General features: G+C 28.8%; 1 protein-coding gene and 1 non-coding gene across 2 annotated transcripts in view; both read left to right on the top strand.

Moving 5' to 3' along the window:
- Positions 1 to 21,702, top strand: part of LOC113367101 (dentin sialophosphoprotein-like) — a 217,884-nt gene that overhangs the window by 82,058 nt on the left and 114,124 nt on the right. The window lies entirely within an intron of this gene.
- On the top strand, positions 9,175 to 9,246 carry Trnac-gca. The gene has a single exon. It is a non-coding gene; the product is annotated as a tRNA-Cys (tRNA).

The raw sequence follows: 21,702 nt of genomic DNA, 5'->3' as shown, positions 1-21,702 counted from the left end.
ATTTTTCTGCATATTTTACGTTTCAGAGTTTCAGAAGTTTCTGAGCATTTTCGAATACCTCAGAAAAATTGGATGTGTGTATTTGTGGATACAATTATTCGTCGACTTTTCGGGAGTACCACTCTACCGATTTGAGCATCGATTTCTACGAATTGGGATCAGTGCTGATTAGTTCTTGGCAAAATTCGGTCCAGTCGTTACAAAAATACGGAAACAAAAATAATTGCCTCATATCTTAATTAATTGAAAAGCCGCTTTTTAAAATACAATGCCTAAAATACGTTGGCAAATGTGATCAAAAGTTGGCGCATTTAATCAGATTTGTAAATGGTGAAAAACTTGATATTTATAAATCAAGGTACAAAACTACCTTAACACATCTAGTAAGATAAAACTTCCGGAAAGAATAAATGAATTGAATTTTATAGTGCACATTCGAATATATTTTAACATATTGTTCAATGGAGTGTTAGTGCATAATGACTTCCTGTAAAATTACTATTAATATTTCAAAAAATATATAATTTAGCACACTATGAATCACAATGCATTGCTACTAATTAATCGCACGTATTGCATCAATTAAAACTGATTCATAGAGTGTAAAGTAATTAGAGAATATAAGGTAGAGCTTATTGTACTCTTGCCAACTCACCTGACTTGCATCGGTGATGAAAATCTACTCCTTTAAGTGTATATAAAACATAAAAAAATCTATGCAAACTACTACAACATAGAGCATTTTTTGTACTTTTACTCTCCTTTAATAAACAAATAAAACCACAATTGCTCCACTCCACTTGTCAATCGAGTTTCTATTTAATACAAATGCACCAACACACACACACACACACACACACACACACACATATATATTATATATATATATATAACTAAAAATATCGGGTTTTAATAGTGATATTTTTTTGGCAAAAGTGTGGATAGAAATGCATTTTTCTTAAATAAGATAAAAAAATAATTATGATGGATTATGAAAAAGTGATTTATTTACTGTAGCCTGAATATACCATAATTCAAGTAATACGTTATATTGAATAGTATGATTTATTACTCTACATTCAAAAAATAATTATAAGAAATCTTTACTTTATTATTTACTCACTGTGCACTTTATTTTAAATCATTACTATTTGGAGCAATGGATATAATATTTAAATTTTTTAATTAAATATATTTAATGTAAATTTAATAGACATACCATAATCTTTTTTGAAGAGAAAATAGTACGAATAATGCCCAAATCAATAATATATTTAAGTAACAACATTCGGATAAACGACTCATGACAGAAAGGCGTATCACTCCAAGAAAGGTCTAGTAATTTTATCATATTATATTATAATTCGATTAATATTGTAATTCTGAATATAATCTGATTAACGATTCTATTTCTATTCCATTCACTAGAAATACTAGCTTTAAAATATCTTCAGGTTTTAGTATTAGAAATCAGCTTTGATATTTTCGGTGGGTATTAATTTTTGTTAATTATGATCTGCTATTTAATTATTGGAACTAATAATGTTTGGAACAATTTATATACAATACTGTAAAATTTCTCAATTAAATATATTTAATAAAAAGTAAAAAACAATATTAACTATTGTGTATGGCATCGTGCCTTAAGGCAAATTACTGGAACTTTCTGTAACGTAATGCAATATTAGAGGAATAACAAATAAGTACGGTAGCTTTCATTATTCTTATTTGAGCTTTAAAACATTAGTCAGAATTAAACTTAAAATCCGAATATTTTCGATATTGAAAAAAATCTGGAATTATAAAAAAAATTTGTTGTTAATTCTTTTCCTAAAAGCCATCGTTTCGTCAACACAAGCAGAAAGTTTGAAGAATCATTCAAATCGGAAGCATAAATCTCTCAACTCAATTTTCAGCACATTTAGCTTCGTATCTCCAAAACGACCGCACTTGCCCCTGACAAAAACTAATCACCACTTTTCCTTATCATTACGAATTGAATGTTTTCCGAATCATTCAAATCGGTTGTACCGTACGCCTGAAATCTTCGACGAAAAATTGTATCCACACATACACACACATCCATTTAAAAAACAAAAACACAACACGCATATCATATCTATTTTTTCTAAAGTATGCCAAAGTGTTCATAAACCTCTGAAACCTAAAGATATGCAAAATGTTCAATTTCGATTTTTGGTCAATAACAATAACTTACCCTTAGGGGAAGTTAAAAAAGCAAAGATTGCTCCATTTTCTTTGAACAGCGATCAGAACTTTTCATTTAATTACGTCGCTCTTTCCGAACACAACCCATCGGTTGCTATCTCTATTTGATGAATTTATTATTTCAATTTCTATAATACTAATAAATTATGTTATTAATACAGTAATGACGAGGAAAGGCCATTTTTACTTGCGTTATTTCCAAATGAAAACGGATTTCGCTACTACTGGACATCGGGCGGGTATCAAACTTCTATAAGAACTATTTTTAGTGCACTATAAATCTATTACGATCAGTAAAATGACCGAAAGACATACACGATCTAAAGTTTCTCAACAATAATTATAATAATTCGACATCCATTTATCCATTACCTTTTTTACCGTGTCTCATAATAGCATTAGGATTACCTCATACAAGTGACTCTCGGTCTCCCCGAAGTCATGCACGCGCTAGTTGCATTAGTCCGCCGCACTGGGCGGCTTCGTTCTGCAGTCTAGCCGCGGCGCGTTGCGTCATATGCGACTGCATCGCATGTTTTTCCAGCGAATTCCGTGCGATTAATTCGCAACTATCATTTGCATTGTTTGCATAAGACTTTTAGATATCTTACATTCGCGTTTTATGTCGGTATTAAGATATATATTATTATAAGGCATGTGGGCAACGATGGGAAATGAAGTTATTGTAATTCATAATTGCGCGCACCCATTTCAAGTAGGTACTGATGATATGAATCCGGTTTTTTATTTTTATTTGAAGAAATAAGGGAGTTGTATGCTTGCCAAAGATTTACTGAAAGTTTCCGTTTGAATAACAAATACAGTAGAACTCCAATTATCCGAACTCCGACTATCCGAACTCCAATTATCCGAACTCCGACTATCCGAACTCCGACTATCCGAATCGCCGATTATCCGAATCACTTTCAGAAAAAAAATTGTCCAAAAAAAGTCTAAGTGCGCTATTATTCTTCCACCAGCAAAGCCAGTGTAGGCACATTGTTTGTTTTGATCTGACGGAGATGTTTACAAAACAATGATTTTTATTTCTAAACTTGTACATAAGTACATTTTATTTATATTAAAACATGTGAAAATGCCATGCTTCTTTCATTTAATTCAATAAAAAAATAGTGCAATATCAAAACGTAACTTTTTTTCTCTCCGACGGCAATTTAAAAAAAAACTCCGAATATTTGATTATCCGAATGGGTCCCGATCCCCATTAATTCAGATAATTGGAGTTCTACTGTATCAGTTAACAAAACCCATTTTTTAAGATGTAAATTTTTGGCTTTTGTAAATTTACAGAGTGCGCCATTTATATGTGATCAATGGAAATGTTAAATAACTTTAACAATTTTCAATAAATTTTGATAAACTTTTTTTATTATCAAAGCCTCACATTTTTTCCAAATAGTTTCGAGAAACAACATCGATCAAATGACCCCGTTCAAACAAAACTTCGCTCTTTTTTCGGCATTTTCCATGACATTTGCCAGCATCTCGGGCGATATTTTTTTTTAAAAAGTTTATCAAAAATCATTGAAAATTGTTCAAGTTATTCAACATTTCTATTGACCACATATAAATGGGTCGACCTGCAGTAAATGTACATATGTGTATCTATCTTCCATGTGATACACTTAACCCTTTCGCAACGAGCTTTGTCTATAAAGGACATCCACCTTACAACCTGTGAGAGTTCTACCATTTTATCGTAATTTTTAGTCCATTGGAAGCGTAAGTTTTATTTTTCCAACACATTTTATTTTTAATATTTTGTTGAACCAGGTCTATTCAGTAGCCCTACTAGGCGACTCGCTGTTCCATATAGCAGAGTCACTCTTGCGGAAAACGCTCTTAGCGAAGTGGTTAATCATCAAAAGATCTTAGGACGTAATAATATCAAGCAATTGAATTTTAGATGTTACAATTTCAATAACCTAGCACAAACAAAATGGGTAAAAATTCTTGAGTTATTATATTAGCGCAAGATTTATGCAATGATAGCTAATATAAACAGATTTTTTGCTTCATCATGAACAACTATTTTGAGAATACAAAATTATAAAACTAAATTAAAGATTCGTTAATTAAAAATAAGTTTACACAAAAATATTTACAATGTTTAAGAAATAATTCAATAGCAAACGAAGCTGAATTGCAAGATTTCTTGTTGATGGAGAAACAAAAAGCTCAGTTATTGCACAGATCCACAAATTGCATATTTTTTGTAGAAAAAGTGCATATATAAACGAGCAAGTAAATTAGACAACACAAGTGAAACTCACACGAACAATTAATTGTCTTGTATAAAACGTTTTGTAGATGTTTCACTGTTGATCACAAATAGATTTTGCGCAACAGAAATCTGGCCGTGGATTATATTATTCAAAGACTTTAGTATGAATAAAATAATAATATAAAAAAAACACATATGGTGGGTAATAAAAAAATGGTCACTCGGTGCTTAAAAAAAGTAATTAAATTAATCTATTAATATAATCAAATGCAGTATGTAGTACGAATAAAATTTTAGTAATACTTTTCACAATAAACACACTATAAATATTAGTTTTTTTCTATAAAGCTACTTTATTTCGATATAATTACTATAAATTATATCATTATTTCTTTATCAATAATTAATATTTTCTATTTTATAATTTTTGAAATACTTATGAAAAAGCTTATTGGCAATGGAAAGGTTACTATCGATAAACCTAGATGGCATTGTTCAAATATCTACAAGAATTAATAAGTTAATGAAAAGCGCTGCAATGATATATCAAAACCCTAAATCTCCAAATGTAAATAACATTCGACTTAATACGAAAAGTTGTATAGCAGTAAAACATATTAGTTGAAAAAACAAATAATTACTGTCGTTGAATGAATAAAATGAAAGGTATTGCTAAAATGTCTTATCACAAACGTGTTTTTACTTTTTTCAAATAATATTTTCATAGTAAGTTTGCCTTGCAACTACTTTCTTCTTCAAGAGATAACAAAAAACAACAATTTTATCATCTTAAATGATTGACCAATAGAGGCTGATAGAAAATCGATAAATATTATTTGCAATGTGTCGTTTAATAAATAAATAAAGACACATTAAATAAGTTAGGAAAACGATCGATTAATACACTGAATGACGTTGACTCATGTCAACTGTACTGAGTTGCATTTCTTAATTAAGTTAATTAGTTTTAATTGTACCATTAACATAAAGCAAGGTCAACTACAATGGCTGGCACAAACATCATGTTAGGAATATAAAGGCATGTTGTACGTTCTCCGCTAAATGAATTAAATTAAATAAATTACACACGTAGTAAAAATCTACTAAACGAGCAAAAGACATTACATCAGCATAAATTTTTGTGAAAGATTATATTTTTGTAATTAAAATATTCCATTAGTATTATCATAATCAGAAATTTGAGAAACGTGAGATGAGATTAAGGCTTCATTGAGCATCTGAATCAGCACTTTTAAATTTGCAATTTTTCAGAAATTACAAATAATTCAGATTCTTCAAAAATAATATGAGGAAGGTAAATTATGAACCATTGACTTACCTTCTAAAAGTCAAATGTTAAAAAAACTGACGAAAGTGTGACTTTAAATATCTTCATTAAATAGACAAAATGCAATTGCAATTCGAGAAGCACTTTTATCAAGTATCTCATACGTGCAGAAAAGTTCAACAGCTTAACTTAGTATCTTATGGTTGAAGCTTTTTGAAATAAGAAAACAAAAATTATCTATCACATTTTACATTAGTCTCATTTTAATTATTACCGATTATTTTTAAAATATAATGAACTTGATTATATGTGTTTTCATATTTTAATAAACAGGCACATCTACATCAATACCGAAGTCTATGAATATTAAACTTGATATTGGATGTGTTACAAGTCATTATTCAAATTTTTATACTTACAAAGATATCAGGATCTATATAAATTCATTATTAAATTTTCTATTAAAAAGCAAAAAAATACTATCTTTTCAGAGAAATCTTTACGCTCTTATAGACACTCATACAATAGGAATAAAAAATACATTTAGATAATGAATCAGTAGCGGTACTTAAATTATTAAATTAATTCGAAAATGAGATAATATCAGTTATGATTTCTAACACTTCTTATTAAACAACATTTTCGTTATTGTTGTACTGTTAAAACATACTTTAATTATACAAAATAATTCACCTTCGCAAAATATAATAATATCAATAATAATAATAATGTATTAATACTGTGTACGGATTTAATAGTCCTAGAATTAATTCCATTTTTTTCGGCGTATTCGCGTAAATATGTGCAATATATTATAAATTTTATATTTTTAATAAAACATGCAACAGCAATAAAACATGCCTATAAATGCTTAGTAATCTGTAATAAATAGAGAAATTGTTATGAAGAATAAGTGTGATTATTCTTCAGATAGTATAATATCACAATTCACAAAAAATATGGAAAATAAAATATTATAATCAATATGTTTATTGTTCTGTATGCACACTTATAAGTCATATGTGAAGAAAATTCATGTGAATATTCATATTTAAACACAAGCCACTTTAATCTTCTTGTCAGATCTAAACTTAAGAACAATTTCTTTATTGTCTTGTCTTTCCAAAAGCTCAGAGACAAGAATCTAAGAGAGCCTGAGGATGAAATAAATAACGTTATTTGACATTACTCGAAGTTTACAAAGTACCAGAAAAACAAACAGTGGAAAGTTAAGGAAAAATTTCTGTATATACTAAGCAACTACAGGCACTGGATGAAATTTCAGAAAAGGTACTTCTAATGAAATCTTAACGACAAGACAACAAATAAATATATAATGAAAGCAAATATGGAATATCTGCTATGGATACCCATAACATAGTATGTGCAAGTACATTGAATGATACGTATGGGCATTTTTAATGAATAATTTTCAACCCATTATGTATGTAATAAATATTTATCAATGAACATCTTTTTTGTGAGATGATTATAGACTAGTGTAAAAACCTATTTTTGCAAAATTATAAAAAATTGTGATGCATCAAAAGCAAGATTAAAAGAGTATTTACGGCTTTACACGGTGTTTTTAATATCCTTAACAATTTAATTCTGTAAATTCATTCAACTTTATATCGGCGAATCAAGAAACAGTTACATTCAAAATTGAAACGAATCGCCATAGAACCAAAATTATAAATTATAGTTCGTATAATTACACATATTAAAGTATGATATTTTACAAATTCATTTCATCGTTATTTAACAGCACTTTTGGAAAATTGGGATATAAGGTAAGAATTAAATTAGTTTTCTACGTAAGACGAGTTTAATTCAATATTCTCGAGTAAAGATGGACTAAAGATCAAAATTGTGAAGGTTCGAAAAAGCCGAATATTTTTGAAAAATATTTAATGTTTTCATTGCATTAATTCAGATAATCCTAACACAGAAAAAATAAAAATAAATTACATCACTCTGAAGTCTTATTTAATGGCGCTTAAAGGTACGCGGAGAAAAGCTCCACCACCATTATTTTAGTAAAAACAAGTACAGAAGTTTTGAATAATACTATTTTAAAAAATGCATAAGATGTATAACCAGCAATCATCTTAATTCTTACGACGGCGCTATCAATAGATGAACCGTTATAGTATAAATATTCATAACAAAAGTTTTTTTTAATTAATTAAAATTGAGACATTGAATCTGATCTAACCAGACGTAAGTACTTTTTATCGGGTAAAAATGGACAGACAACAAATTTTAGAAACTCGGTAAAAAACCTACTTCTATAATAGTGTATTAGCTAGGATTTTTACTGAACATAGTTTGATAGTTGTTTATTTGACTGTATAATTACTGAAAATCGAATTGAATCTTTGTGGACCGCCCTACCCTATCTTTTGTTCTCAATACAAGAAAATATAGTGAACATTCTCATAAAATTTTTCGAAAACGGAAAAATGAGGAAATTTATATTTTAATACCCCTTGGCCTACATTAGTTATTTTATTAGAACCCATGAGTTTGATCTCATGTATCTATTAATATCGTAAAATACATACACAATAATGGTAAATAATATAAATGATTCTCTCCATTATATTTTTTCAAAACCAAATGATGAAAGAAAATTAATAGAAAATTCATATAACGTTATGGTGCAAAGCTGAAACCGCAAGTTTTTTGTGAAAATCGTCTTTATGCGAAATCAAGCAACTTTCCCGTAATATTGTGTCTATTTAAACAATGCAATGAATCGTTGACACTCGTTACTTTCTATTCGCAATCGGGTTTAAGAGAAAAAATAACTAAATTGCAGTTAGTTAAAACCATTCTCGCCGCAGCAGTTAATAAATCAAGTTTTCCATTGAAATAATTTATATGAAGAGTCAATCGATTTAACTGTGCGCGCACTTGATAATTAAGCAACTTAGCGAGGTGCACTTAGTACTTTCTATACAATATATAAACTTTTACATAATTAATTTCAGCATTACATGAATTGTTTGTGTATTTCACTGAACAAAATAAGTAATTATAAACAAAGAGTTAGTAAGAATATAGTTTAAAAACTATGTTAGAAACTCGATTCAATTTTAATTCCATCTTGCATTCAATCTTGAGACAATTGCATATGCAAATTTCTTAAGCAATATAGTCGCCAAAATAGATAACCAGCGTTTATCCGGCATTAGAATTTTATGTTAATTGCTTTACAGCTAAAATTGTTTGGCAGGTAAAATTTACTGCAATTTGTTACCAAGCGTTGTAATTGTGTACAAAACATTTTATTATGGCAACATTTTTATTTCCAATATTTTGAGCGTTAGAAACCAAACTTGATCTGTGTAATATTTCATGCCAATTCACTAGAATTTCATTGATATTAAATCATTTATTCACATCAGGGGATATAGCTCAGTGGTAGAGCATTCGACTGCAGATCGAGAGGTCCCCGGTTCAAACCCGGGTGTCCCCTATTTTAGTTTCTATATAATATAAATATTTAACATGTAATATTTTATGTAGTTTTTATTAAACAAAGTACCAAATATATTTTTTTGCATTAATTGTAGTTATAATTTTCATGTTATTAGTTTAAACGAAAATTATATGAAGTTTGACAAATGATTTTTGTTTCGGTTAGCAAGTGACAGTATCATGACTAAAAAAAAACTGTTTACACACATATATTATACTTTTTTCAAATTTGGTCATATTCGATTCAGCATGGCTTGAAACGTCGAGAAAACATAAAATTAGCAAATCGTTTTTTTTTTGTTGAAACAAACTTCTCCTCGGGGAAGTCAAAAATATATATTTGTAACAAAACATGACACAAACTATAAAAAAACTGAATTATATTAACAAACGAAAAATAGAAGGAGCACATATTGCCCTCCTATATTTTATTTATTAATAGCGGTGCATTCTGGACACTGATCAAGGTTACAACGCAAGTGTAGTCACGCACGTGTAGTGAAGGAGTGGGAGAGGGTTGTGAGAAACAGAGAAGAAATATAACGAACGAAAGGTTCTAAAACTGTATAGAATTACTTTTAATGAAATTTATGATGACTTTGTAACTGTACATGACACAAACAAATGAGACAACATGCCAACATGCCAACATGCCAATAGAGTATATAATGTCCTTTTACGGCTGACAATTGTAAATTCCCCAAATTTACTAAATGTCCTTAACTGGACAGTTCTAAATACAATTGAGAATAAAAAAAATAACAATGACAAAGATAGTGCTAGAAAAACCTATGCAAGCTAATGATGTTATTATGATAGCTGTAAAACTTGTAAGGCTTAAAACTAATGATGTTATTATCATAGCTGTAAAACTTGTAAGGCTTAAAACTAAATGATTAATTTTTTCCAAATCACAGTCAATTTTAATGTGACCCAGGCCCTCTGTCTAGTGGCTTTTGCGCATGTGTGCTAGTACTAGCAAGCATGCTTTCTAATCTACATACGCCGTAGTAATTATGTTAATCAGATGTTTATTTGTATCGTGTTAATGCGACTGTGGAGCAGAACGAACGCCCTTCGCAACGTTCGCTCGGGAAACAATTAAGACGATTTGATAGTGCTGTCAAACTAATTGAAAGTCGTACCATTTTAATAAATATTAATTATGCTCAAGAATAAGAGCTGCATTGGAATAGATTAATAAGAAGTACTGTCGGACACTGGATGAAGATATAGACTTTTGACGAGCACATGTTGTCAAAACACTGAAACTATTAAAATCTTTTCTGAAGATATCGAGCACCACACCACTTGCAATTTAAATATATCTTATATATAAAAATGGATCGCAAAATGTGTTGGTAAGCGCATAACTCAACAACGCCTGGACCAATTTGGCCAATTCTTTTTTTAAAATGTTCGCTGAAGTCCAAGAATGGTTGTTACGGCGAGAAAAAAACGAGTAATTGCCGGGAAAACCCTAAAAACAGCCCTTTTCTTCTTTAATCGAGTAGGCAACGCAATTTGTAAAAAAAATAATGATCTATGTCATGACATTTTGTGTAGTTTTTGATATTATAATTTTGAATATATTTATATAAACATAAAAATATCTTTCTATTAATCAAGCTATATTGGCAGCCAGAAACATTGATGTAAATTAATTAAATTTCAAAATTCAGGAACAAATTACAGGCGAAACAGTTGATTCGGCAAGTAACCAAGACGATCCACCGGAGTTTTTAAACTCGCTGGATTTGCTAGGATTGTCACCTCACAATCTTCAATTAAAGGCTGGATCGGCAATTATAATGTTGCGAAATATCGACCAACTATATTCAAAGGATAGTATAAAGCAGAAGATGTTCTCGCACCATGCATCTCAATGCGTTTCCAGTGCGTTTATGGTATCATTAAGTGTTTGTGGTATTAATTGAGAAAACCCATGTTTCTCACATGGAAAATTGTATGTTGTTTGTTTCCGTATTGGAAAACCATCAGATTTGTTTGTCTATGCGCCAGGTAATCAAACAAAAAACATAGTTTATCACAAAGCACTACAATGAAAATTGAACTGATTTTTGAATTATGGTTTACATTATTAAAATTACTTACTTTTAAATGCTTATAGTGTTTTATTTAATTATTTTTAATTCACACCGAATTATTACCAGGGTGACGGTTCTGTTCAGGATAATTTTTTGCAAAGAATAGAAAAAAGATAGGCACAAAACACCGCCACATTACATTTTTTTTTTGACAGGACGAAGTCTGTCGGGCCGGCTAGTTGTAAATAAAAATAATAAATTACAGTAAATAATAAAATATTTATATTATAATTATTTGATAGATTTAGCTTCAATAAAAACGTAGGCGTCATTTGCAAAAAAAAATTGTACAAAGAGGTAAATCGTTACCGCAGATAAGCAACGAGAGAGTCCCCACAATCGATCCTTGAGGCACACCCAATCTAATCTTTGATTTATCGGAAATTATTTGCTCGTGATCAATATTTAAGTATAGGCTTTTTGATTGGACTAGTAGGATTCCAATAGTCTCAGTCAACTTCCACAAAAACCATAGTTATGACCCGATTTGTTGATAACATTATAGAAAGAGTTTGTGATCAACTAAATGCAGCCAAAATCTGTTAAAAATTACTTGTTTGTAGATAATTTCGAAAGACCAGGATTATAATTAGATATTTGCTATTCAGACCGATATATTAAAAAGATGATAAATGGTTTAAAATTTGCATATTTGAATAAAATAATACGTTGATATGATGTAAAGTTGAGTTAATGCTAATTTACAAAGTATTATTTACAAATTATTTTTCTGATTGGTCCGATTTTGTGGGTTTAAGCGACATCCCATTACATTTTTGTCCAATCATTTGGTTGAATGGCTATTTAGCGACTTAGTTCCATCGAGTTCAAGTTAAAATATTTTCTTGGAAAATAAAATTAATATTTGAGGGTTTGCAAGGGACAGGATGCATTACAATAAGCAAATAATGTAAAATGTAATAATGGCATTAGATTTTATAATATTTGTCCTATATGAAAGGTATTAAAATATATTTATATGGCTTGCTGAGAACAGGGTTGAGTCTTAGGCGTTAACAACCATAATTTTCTAATTTATTAAGAAGTGTTTTATAAGAAATACTGTCAAATGCTTTAGTTTAAGTTTAAACAGATTGCAAAATATTGCTGTACAAAACATGGGATCTTCGAATGAGTCAGTGACTTTGTAAACTGTAAATTGAGTGAAAAGTAAAATGATTTTTACGAAATCCATGCTGATTCTTTAACAAAATATTATATTTATTGAGGAAAGGCGTTAATCTGGTATGCAATATTTTTTATTTACTTTATCGAAAGAGTTTAAAAGCGAAATGGGATGGTAATTATCTATACCATCTCTATTATTTTTTGGAAAATGGATAAATTATTGAATGCTTGAGGTAGGATGGTAATATAAGGAATATTTTGAAGTATTTAATCAAACATAGCATAATTTTTTCTATGAAAAAATGAATAATTTAAAAATATATTGAAATGATAATAAATTACTTGTATATTGTAAAAATATTTTGAAGTTAACATCTACGTAATAATATAAGTGGTTTAATCAATAATATTATAACAAATTATAAATATTTGTAGTAACATAAGCATTCAGATTTAGATAAGATAAAGTCAGGTACATATTTAGATTAAAATTTTTTTTAAATTATCAAATAAATGAACACATTTTGAAGAATTTACTTAAAACCACTGACGTATTCTATTATTGATAATATGCTAATATCGATACTAATTAATATATTAATTAATCGTAAGATTAAAATGATTAAATCATACTATCTCGATATTTTTTTAATAAAGTATATTAGAATCTTTAGCTAAAATTTCTGTAAGAAATTTACCACCTTTCTGTAAGAATTGAATAAGTATTTTCTCACGTTGATACATTCTGTAGACAATTTGTTCTGCTAAACAAAAAATATTCTCAGCTAGATAATTACAGCAAACGTCTATTCAGAAAAGGTTAGACTTGTTCCAAATTCTTCGACAGGTGGAATATAACACCAAAAAACATAATTTTTACCATGCTACACGCTGACCACTATATTTAACGTACAATTTTATCGGTCTTTATCATTATACTACTACTATTTGAATTAAATTACTTCATTAACAGAAACTCAAATGATTTATGATGTTTTCTCTATAAAATGGAAAGGAATAGTTCGTTCTTTGGTTAATTCAATTCAGCATACAATATTTGTAATATTTTGTTCTCATATGTTGGAAACCTTAAATGATTGATGATAATGACTCAATGAGTTAAGCTTCATAAGATATCAGAAGTTATATATTAGTGCTGTACATAAATCAAAGTTCATTAGAGAAATTCAATAACAGATAGAATTCTTAATAAATCTGATACTAATTACTGTTAGAGTATAACAACTAAGGTAATAAAATATAATCTAAAAGGCTTGTAAATTTAAATTACATTATGATTGGTAGAAGGTACTGCAATAAACCCAAATCCAATTCAAACAATCAATTGAGTAGTTAACTATCTAATAAATAACCTTATTAATTTCGAAATAGTTCAATACACTGAGATGATCTGTAGTATTAGCGAGTAGATGTAAGGCGCAGCCGTCGGGGCAAAACCAGCACTTTCGTGTTGACTTTTAGAAGAGTAGTGTTTTTTGCATGGAGGAGAATCGGCGGTCTAAGACGTTGACCTTTTCTCGTGATTGCAGTTGTGCAACACCTGAGCCTGAGTCGTTAGCTAAAGGCGGCTCAACACCCGAGCACTAAGTACAATCAGCGATCGCTTATTATCTATTAGGCCGCATTCTCATGTCGAAGAAATATAGGCAATAGCTATGATTGTTTTTTATTCACACTTTATTTAGCAATCAGAAATATACAGTATTTCTATATATAAACTGAAAGCCTTGTATTGTAATCAAGATAATCTGCGCTAAAATTATCTTCTTATATGGTTATGCATTTCCACTGGCCAGGATCTCTTCAGACTTCTTGGTTCTGTTTGTAATAATTTGCGCGCTAATTGGTTAGGGTGATTTTCTAGTTTAAGCTATGAAAAATGGTTCATTTTATTTTGCCTTGTACCCATGGCCGTTAAAACAAATTGAATAATTGATAGTTACACATTGATCACATTTTTAGATGAAATTAGATTTTTGCTAAGAATTTCGAAAATACTTAATTTTTTTCAAAGCGATAGCGCTGCTTTAGAACCAAAATATCAAAGCGCGTCAGCGCCGAATGGTGGTCTACCGCTTAAGAATTAAAAATCTTGCTTCCTGAACCCATAGAATTGTTAACAAAATTTGTAATTATTATTAAAATCTGCATAAAATATCTGATAATTTGATGTGCCAATGTACAAATAATTATTGACAGCACAATGGCATTTTTTTCTTTTTTCTCCGTGTCCCCGAAACCGCTAGACACGCCTTCCCTAAAATCTAACAATTCTTCATTCTGTCAATGCAAGCTATATGTTTTTTTTGAATCATTCAAATCGGACGGTCTGTCAAAATTAGCATTTTTTGCACTTTTTTCGAACGGCTGCACCTGCCTTTGCCAAAAACCAATCAGCACGTCTCCCCATCAATACGCATCGAATGCTTTTAGAACTATTTAAATCGGCGAATCTGTGGTAACAAAATCGTCGAAATTGTATCCGAATAAAATTAGCTTTTTGTACTTTTTGCTTCGTATCTTCGAACGGCTGCTCCTGCCTTTGCCAAAACTAATCAGCACGTCTCCCCATCAATACGAATCGAATGCTTTTAAAATTATTCAAATCAGAAGATCAGTGTTCACAAAATCGTCGACGAAAATTTGTATCCCAACAAATACACACACATACATATATCCATTTTTTCTTTGCCAAAATGTTCAGTTTTGAAATATAAAGAAAAAAAAAAAATTCCTTTTTCGACTTTTCTGCGATTACTATAAATTACCCTATGGGAAGTTAACTAGAAAAATGTGTTCATGCTTAATATACACAAATATATGATAATGATTAGTGATATTGTATTAAAATTTTTCGTTTTTCGCAAAAATAGTCCTGTAATATTGCATGAAAAGATGCAAAATTATTTGTTTTAAATGTTTGGTATATTCAAACTTAACACGTTAATCGCCATATCGGTCATGTGTTGAGGGTAAGAAGTTCTACATGAGCCATGTCAGAAATAAAAGATTTGATAGAAGGAGGACAAAAGTGTTCATATAGATCCATATCAATCATATTATATATGTCATTACGTGTGTTTCCAGAAACTTTGAAAAAAAAATATTTTGATACTTGATTCCTTGATTCACTAACTAAATTATCTAATAAGTTACTATCGCTCATGTAAAAAAATGATATTATCGTGGTGATTAACGTGTTAAATATGTACTTTATCTCATAGTTTTGTTAGTTGTTCCTGACTTTTGTATTTAGATATGTGTAATTCACGACTTAGTTGTCTCCTAAATTTTAGCTTTTTTACATAATAATAATAATAATAATAATAATTTTATAATTTGCATTGCATTCTCAAGACCATGTTTCTATATGTTTATTTTATATGGTAAGAAAATAAACAAAAAAAATATTACCAAGCATTACGATAAATCATTGAACAAGACATTGTCTTGTCACTCCAATTTTATGATAGAATAGAAAGATATGTCATAACTCTTTCATTTGCTCACAACCGGACAAATAATGCAGTAATAATAATAATACTAGTCGCTATATCGCAAACCTTAAGAAAGTATTATTGTATTACGGAAAAGGTATTTCAAAAATGTAAGACATTTTTTTTATATGGTTTACGATATACTACATCCTGCAGTATATTGATTTGTGATAATTGTGTATAGTCTCATCATTAACAATATCATCATCAAAATTTTTAAATTAAATGTTATTTATTAGAACATTTAATAGACATTTGTTAGTTGAAGCTATTTCTATATTTTTTATTCTATTTTTCTAGTTCTATATTTATACCATTTTTGTATTTTTTTTTTCTTTGTAAGTTCATTATGAATTACTATCAACTATTTTAAATGTTTGTATGATTATGTCATTATGTTAAAAATGCTTAATAAACAAATGAGTATCAATTTTAACATTGAACTGAAGTTGCCTTAATTACAATTCCTAAATAAATAAATATTTTTAAAATAATATGTCAAATTTCGTGATCTTTGAGCCGGATCAAACTTTCATCCAGAAATATATGAATAATCAAAAGCATAATGTCAACGATAATAGAAATGAACTGTATTTAAATTAAATTAACCTTGTACGATTCCGTATATCTTCTAACCGAACGATTTTTGTTTGATTGATCAACTATATTCTTGTAAAAACAAAATAAGAAGCTAAAACATACTCATTATATTAAAAAAAAATCAGATATTACAGATAACTTGAAAATTTTTATAAAAAAAATTAATTGGTACCAGCATTAATCTTTCAATAGTCTTTCAAATAAGGTTACACCTGAGTGGATTGTTTACAATATTATTCTATACAATAACCATGAATTTGTATTATTTTAATAATTTATAATGCAATTATTTGCAAGCAGATAGTATGGACAGACCTTGCAGATGAATAGAATTGGCATTTACCTCCTTCTCAGAAATTTACGGTGCTTCGTGACTAAAAAGCTAATTGCACCTTTGACATTTTATGTGTTTTTTCATAATTCGAAATAATAATATAAATGATAGAAGTAAATTTAAAATTATATGCATAATTTGCAGTATAATTTTAAGCCAATCATTATCATTATCCATTGGTAGTAATATTTTAAAAAATAAGATGAACATCTATTTACATAGCTTTACCGATAAAAAATATATCCAAAATATATTACCAATAAAAATAAAAAAATACACAGATTAGAAAAAAAATACTGCAATTCATTTGAAATCAGTAAAGTTTCATTCTAACCGGATTATCTTATTATAAGGTTAAGTTTAGATATTTGTAGCAACAAACTGAATTCATTAATTCAATAATAATTAAAGCATATAATTTAATAATAATTAAATTATTTAATTCATTTTAATTATATACAATTTAAAATAATAATTTGAATTATTTAAATTATGAATACAATTCAATTTCATTTCAACAAACAAAGGTCTGTTGTTTTAATAATGAATGAATTATTTAATTCATTTATCTGTTAGTAACAACAAAATTCTTTAGATTTGAAAATAATAAATAAATCATTTAATTCATGTTTTTTTATACATACATTAAATCATTTATTTTGATTACATAGATTTAATACCAATGAATTTATGAATACGAAACAACAACAAAATTCTATAGACTTAATGATAAATGAATTTTTTAATTAATTGATCCGTAACTAATAACAAAATTCTATAGATTTGATAATAGTAATTAAATAATTCAATTTATTATTTAGTGTGTATCATTTATACAAACAAAACAACATTGATTTAATAATAATTAAATGATAACTACAAACAAAAGACCATGTATTTAATAATAAATAAAATATTTAATTTAGCAATCTGTAACTACAATTAGATTAGAAATTCTATAGATTGTCACGATGATATCAGAAAAAAATTTACTATTTGAGCAAGATAACTTTATATTAGATAATTCAGTTAAAAATATATTAATAAAACTTAAAGTATCGAAGAAAAAAATTTTTTTTTGACAAAATTCCTGGGAAAATACTATTTTTTTGTCACACATATATGACTAACCTAGTCCTATATTAAGTTTATTCTTTTTCTACCAATTTGCGTATATCAGACATAGGGTACGGCGGAACACAATGGTCCAATTTGATTTTGAGCAATTATATTATGAAAACCAAACAAATTATATCACAACAAATAACACATATCAATCAAACAACTATCTGACTATGTTCAGTAAGCTAATCATCATTGTAGAAATGTGCTGTATGCAATTTACGAAAATTTGTCATCTTGTCATTTTTACCCCATAGACGAGGTAAAATAAGACATCCATGGAACACAGATCTAATGTCTTATTACTAATTTTACAGGGATTTTACGAAATAATAGCTACCTTATTCAACCAATGCAAAATATAAATTTTATGAATACATTTTTAACGGAGATCCAACTGTATATGACCTTGAAATAGTATTTTGTCAGAAATATTCATCAGCGGAGTTAGAATAACTATTATTATATCTTATAAAATTGCTTTATTCACTTTATTAACTTCCCGTAGTACAAGTTATAGTAATCGCAAAAAAATCGAAAATGAAAATTTTGTATATCTTTACGTTCAAAGGTTTCTGAACATTTTGGCATACCTTAGAAAAAATGGATGTATGTGCCATGTGCGGATATAAATTTTCGTCGACGATTTCGGGAACACCGACCAACCGATTTGAATAATTCAAAAAACATTCGATTCGTATTGATAAGGAGACGTGCTGATTAGTTTTTGCAAAGGTAGGTCTAGCCGTTCCGAAGATACGGGGCAAAAAAGTGCCAAAATGGTAACTCAGCTTTGAAGAGAGTCCGATTTTAATAATTCAAGGAACATTTTTCTTGTATTAACAAGATGAACAACTGATTAAATTTTTGGGAAACAGGTCCAGCGGTTATGAACTCTCAATAAAAATAAGTTAAAAAAAAATCATTTGGCGGTCAAAAATGTTTATTGGACATATGTACATCAAATTATAAGATATTTTATAGAGATTTTAACAATGTGCAGACATTTTGTGTAATTTTTTTTGGGTTTCGTACCAAGATTTTTTATTACGGTACGGGAGTTCTAGCAATTTGCCTTAAGGCACGATGTCATGCACCCCACTAGTTTACTTTTTTCTTTCGTATTTTTTAATGTGTACGTATACAACTTTGCTAAGTTCAGTTGACCCTTTTTGCCTCATCCACGTGTAAACTTTCATAGAGGATATTTAAAAAAAAGGTTGAAACTAACTTAAAATTAACAATACATGTTATAAAATAATTAAATAATATATACTCAAAAATTATATTAAAGTCTCGTAAACTAAACCACGATGCTTAAAACCAAAAAAAAACTAACAGCGAAAGAAAATACTTTTGTTATGGATTTTGATTCTCAAAATTTAAACTTTACTTGTTATGGAATATCAGTAGTGGACCTTCTTGCCCGCGAAACTTTAAGTCCCGCTCTATCGTATTTAAATTATTTTGTTTATGGATCTTTAACTGCAACAATTTCTCATAGTACAAGTATAAAATATTATACTACAATAAATGTTTGTAATGGGAAATCTAGAAACGTCTCTGAGATGATATGCAACAATAAAGAGACAAAAGAACGGATTTAGAGAAGCGTATCAAAATCTAAGCAGAAGTGTATCAGCGTATACATTACTTCATATAATTTATGCAGAATATATTCCTATCAGAGCAGAAAATATAGAATTATATCTTTACAGAATAATAATGCAGCGGATGCTAGAAATAAATGGAAAAATTACACGTCAGTACAACAGATATGCGAAGCATATTATTTCAGTTATTCGAATCAGTACCGGCTATTCATTATTCTTATTGTCTGTTCAAGCATATAACGATTTTAATAAGCAGCCACGCTGTCGCAATCCGATCAGATCGAGATTTTTCATCTGAATCAGTAAATCATCATGTCGATTCTGCTACCATACGTTGGAATAAGAATAATTGCAACGTTTGAAATACAGGTGCAGTCAGCGATCTATTTGAAAAGTATTATTAAAAGCTCATTTGATTTACTACCTTCTACGGTGTTATCGCAGAATTATCCGTTTTATGAAGAAAGCACAAAAACTCTGCACTCTGAAATGTGCACTGTGTTATTACGGATACATCTCTGCAAATTGAATGAACCATTTATAATTATTATTCCAATAAAAAAATGTGTATGTGCGTATTAAGTTTCTCCTTCGCTTAACTTAGGTTGTTAGGTTATAATTTAACCTTTGTAGCTTTGAACTGTATTAAACACTGATATGTTGGTATAATTTATGTATTTGTTGCAGGTTGCAGTTCTTATTACAATCACTGATTTGTTACTATGTTATAATTATATTGTAATATTTTTGATTGCTACATAAATCTATTACAAAAAATGTTATAAATGAATAACTTTAGTTTTAAAAGTGAGATGATTAAATCCGATCCAAATCTCCGCTACCCCCTCTCCAGGTTTTTGAGAGCAGTTATCAACTGATTTTATATATTCAAAAAGCATTCGATTCCTATTGATAAGAAAATTTGCTGTTTAGTTTTGATCAACTGATTTTATATATTCAAAAAGCATTTGATTCCTATTGATAAAAAGATATGCTGTTTAGTTTTTAGCGAAGGTTGAGTCAGCAGTTTCGGAGATATGGTGCAAAACGTGCAGAAAATGAAAATTAAGTCCGGTGTAAAAGCTCAATGCCATGAATATTGTCGCCTACAAGGCCAATACAATAAAATGAAATTACGTCCGAACAATTTGGGATGATATCTATTAGGAAAGCAAGTACGCATAAACAAATTAAAAATTAAAGATTATAAACAATAAGATAACTTTGAGCAGTTATGCATATTCTGAAAACCAAACCTAATCACTAGAATAATATGAAACAAACAATTATCTGATCATGTTCAGTTATACTCCCATCCATTCATTATTGTAAAAATACGTTTTCCTCGATGTTTTTCAAAAAATTGTCACCTCATCCTTTATACCCCATAGGCAGGGCTAAACAGCCACGGGGTAAACAGTTCCAATGTTTTCTTTTAAACAGCATTTATGAAATAATAAACGCATTATACAACAAATGCAAAATTTAAATTTAATGGATGATTTTTAACAGAGATTGATTAAGTCAAAAAAATCATCAGAAGAGTTGGGATAAATATTAATTCAACTTATCTTTCGTAATATTGCATTTAGAACTTAATTTACTCTTTTATTATCATTTTTTTTATTGTTTTTACTTTTGTCAGGGTAAAAAATTCAGTTGGTCCTTATTGCCCCACCCAGGTGTAAGATTTTATAAAGGCTATATATAAAAAATCTGTTGAATCTAATTTAACACTAACAATACATCTTATGAAACTACTTTAAAAATACTTTTGTTATGGATTTTCATTTCGTTTATCTCCCGATGGTGAGGTGATCAAATATTCAAATGCTGTTTTATTTGCGTTATATAGTTATAAATTTTATTAAAACTCTCTTTCGATTAACTCAGGTTGTAAGGTTATAATTTAACTCTTGTAGCTGTGGACTGTATTAAACACTGATTTGTTGATTTATTATATATTTGTTGCAGTTCTTATTACAATCACTGATTTGTTACTAAGTTATAATTAAAGAAGATATATTGATT

Source organism: Ctenocephalides felis, unplaced genomic scaffold (genome assembly GCF_003426905.1).
Source record: "Ctenocephalides felis isolate EL2017-DRISC unplaced genomic scaffold, ASM342690v1 CF-g0.4_SCAFFOLD_01170, whole genome shotgun sequence".
NCBI classification, from domain to species: Eukaryota; Metazoa; Arthropoda; class Insecta; order Siphonaptera; family Pulicidae; genus Ctenocephalides; species Ctenocephalides felis.
This window is presented reverse-complemented; position numbering and strand designations above follow the sequence as displayed.